The sequence below is a fragment of the Macrobrachium nipponense genome, chromosome 6 (genome assembly GCF_015104395.2).
Source record: "Macrobrachium nipponense isolate FS-2020 chromosome 6, ASM1510439v2, whole genome shotgun sequence".
Classification (NCBI taxonomy): domain Eukaryota; kingdom Metazoa; phylum Arthropoda; class Malacostraca; order Decapoda; family Palaemonidae; genus Macrobrachium; species Macrobrachium nipponense.
In genome coordinates, this window is record NC_061108.1 from 78,974,957 (window position 1) to 78,978,839 (window position 3,883).

Sequence of the window (3,883 nt, forward strand, 5' to 3'; positions counted from 1 at the left end):
CCTCGCCGTAAAAAAAAATATAAGGATAGTGCCGTTAGAATCCAACGCATCGTTAACGATTATGAAAATCAAGAATTGCTCGACTATCTTAGGGGTATTTATTGCCCATAATTTGTCTTTTTGAATATTGATGGCAATAGGTAAATTTTGTTCTCTTTAATAAAAACAAATGTGTGTGATTTTAGTTTATCTTTGTTTAAACTGTTTTTTTTATTACCATGTATTAATACGTATTAGCCTAGTATTCGAATAAACACTTTTTTGATAAAAAATTATTTTATTCCCCCTTTTTAATCTTATAGCACATATAGTTATGTGATGAAATTACCGTGAGATGTAATGCATTGCAATGTAATTACTTTGCACTGAAATTCTCTAATATGTATTTGTTATGCGATGAAATTGCTACAACGAAATTACCACAACGAAATTACTGAAGATCCAAGTTAAAAGAAGTGTTTTTTTTTTCTTTTTAAATACATTTGTTGTCCCAATCGCTAGTGGCAGTCGTAGTCGCGGGACTGTTCCTTACAGTCAGTGAGGAGTTCCTGCCTAGAAGGACCACCCGGGTAAAAGTGTTCCAACCTATTGACTGTTATCTAGCAAGGATTCAATAACTATGGTTGAGAACAACAGCAGATCAAAAAATATTTACACTTTCTTAGCTTTCAAGACCCGATGGGCTAATGATACTAGGAGCACGTCGTCACAATTTAATTGGTCATTGAGCAGTAAATGAAAGCTCGAAAAGTAACCTTCATGATTTACGTCAAGCTATCAAATGGAGATATAAAGTCTTAGAAAAATCATGAGGATCACTCAGGAATACAAATACTCTATTTACCATGACGTACCTATAAAATCCAATTGTCTCCCTTTGCGATGAGTGTTCTGGTTGAGAAAAATGTTCAACGGTATTATAAAAAAACACAAACTCCTTTGAAAAATAGAACGCAAGTTCTAGCGTTGCCCTTCACACCCCATTTCCAAAACCAGACTGTTCACTGCTGTGCTGCATTTTCGGAACCAACCTTTACCTTGGTCGGAAACAGGACCCCACTGGACGGAGAATATGACAGGCAAATGACTGTGCTTAAACGACTGTTATGCCGTCAAGACCTGAATGCTTTACCGACGCATCGAAGGCTTGAACATGACGTTCTATATCTCCTCCAACTCCGAAGGGAGGAAGCGAAACCTTGAGAACTAAGATTATGTAAATAGAAATGAAAAATAACACTGATCAACCCATCTTCACCTTACATAAGTAATGACGTGTAGGAGAGTAAACGACGCCAAATATTAAAACTATAAAATAGTCAAAGGTAACTCACATCTGCGTGTAAGGTGAAGACGAATGTTGCAATGGTCATCAGGAGGTTTCGACACCCCACTGATGAACCTTATTTTTTGGAAATGTTATAAACGGGCATTAATTAGTCAGCAGCCGTCGTGATATTTTTTCTTCGAAACTGAATTCCCGAGACTTTCTTATTTACGACACAGAGCAGTTCAAACTGCTATTGAATGAGCTGTGCGCCTTTCAAGATTTATTTCTTCCCTGAATAAATTAGTCGCGCCAGTATCATGATTCTTGGGAGGGAGAAAGGAAGACAGAGGAGACAGAACCACGCAACTATGTAGTCGTTGACATTGATTGCCAATCGGCAGCTACGAGAAGCAAGTAAAAAATGCGCCGAAGTTTCTTCTGCGCAATGGATTTATAGGCTGTATAAACTCTCAGCCACGTCCCATGAAACTCTCAGCCGGTCGTGGTGGCCTGTGCGGTGCCAGACGCACGATCACAGCTAACTTTAACTTTAAATAAAATAAAAACTACTGATGGTAGAGGGATGCAATTTGGTACGTTTGATGATCGGAAGGTGGATGATCATACTCATTTGCAGTCCTCTAGCCTCAGTAGTTTTTAAGATCTAAGGGCGCACATAAAAAGTGCGGACGGACAGACAAAGCCACTCAATAGTTTTCTTTTACAGAACGCTAAAAGCTCGGTTGTGACAGCTTTACTTCAGCATTCCTAGTTAAAGTAAATGAAATTTGTGGAATTTCATCGGAAAATGTCGGTAATGCATATTATATGAGTCCTTCACCAAAACTCGTAGTTTTGTCAAGCAACTGGAAGAGAGGAGCGGGAAAGCAGATCACTTTTTCCTGGACACTTCAGGACATTGCAATTGATGCAGTTCGTCGAGAATTCAAGCATATATTGCCACATCTTACATATGAAATACATAAACTTACAAATGGCAGAATAAATACCCACGTACATAAAAGGAATAAAAATTGCTAATAAAAATAAACCTATACATCGAAACATCTCCATATACACGTCCATTCGTATAAAACTTTCACTCTCTCTCTCTCTCTCTCTCGCCGAATCCTATATATTGTCTTTGCTTGAGCGGCATGCTAGTCCCTTGGGTTGAAAGCTGAGTCGAACGTCGAATTATTTCTTTTGATCCATTTATTTTTCTCACCTCTGATCTGTTCCCCGCCCAGCTAACCATAACATTTTCACCAGAAATGTAAGCATTTTATAAAAGGAATTTTCTAAAACTGCTAAAACAGGAGACAAGGGTTCCGGGATGAAGGACCTACAAAGTATTAGCTTTTTCGCGACACTGACAGACACGAGCACCGTTTCTGAAGTGTCGATTCTCCAATATAGATTTGCGTTACAGTCATCGCGGCTGAACAAAACATGAGCGCAAAGCCTTCTTTGGGGTTAAGGACCCTTGCCGAATCGAATGTCTTAAAGCAGGAGGTGGATTCTTACACTGCACTGACCACGATGAGAGCCTATGTCTTTTCAAGGGTCAAAACAGGGTGACAGTCATATTATCTGTTCCCCAGAGAAGAGAGTTACTTCTAACGAAACTTATTTAGGCGAAACAGAGTTTTTTGAAAATAATGTCTTTGAATACAATAAACAGATTGCATTTCAACAATACTTAATGATGTTTAAAAATAACAAAATATCACACACATACACACACACGCGCGCACACACGCGCGACCACACACACACACACACACACATATATATATATATATATATATATATATATATATATATATATAGATATATATATACATACATACTGGATAGCAAATGTTTTAAACTTCTGGAATGCAGTCCCAGAACAAACGGATGTGTACAAATATTTGTTATTATATTGCATACCCAGCACGCGCTAAACATACACAGACACACACACACTCATATATATATGTATATGTATATATATATATATATATATATATATATATATATATATATATATGTGTGTGTGTGTGTGTGTGTGTGTGTGTATATATGTATGTGTACGAATGTATGAATCTATATATATTTATGTATATATATATATAATATATATATATATATATATATATATAGTGTGTGTGTGTGTGTGTGTGTGTGTGTGTGTATGTATGTAGGTATGCCGAATGTGTACGAATGTATGAATCTATTTATATATATATTTATATATGCAAATACATACATATATATGAGTGTGTCTGTGTGTGTTTAGCGCGTGCTGGTATGCATATAATAACAAATAACTGTACACATCCGTTTGTTCTAGGACTGCATTCCAGAAGTTTAAATCATTTGCTATCCAGTAGAATGTTGTGAGGGAAAGTAAGTTTGTGGTGTATAAACCCTAATTGTCATTGTTCTTAGTAGTAGTTCACAAATGTGTGTGTGTGTGTGAGGGAGAGAGAGAGAGAGAGAGCTGGAATGTGGAATCAGATGGGAAATATTTCCCAGATGCGCATGCTTCGTCTGGGCGAGGACAGCATTCCAGGCAATTCCAGCTATGTTGTCCAGATACTTTCCGACAGCCGGCCGCGGTGGACT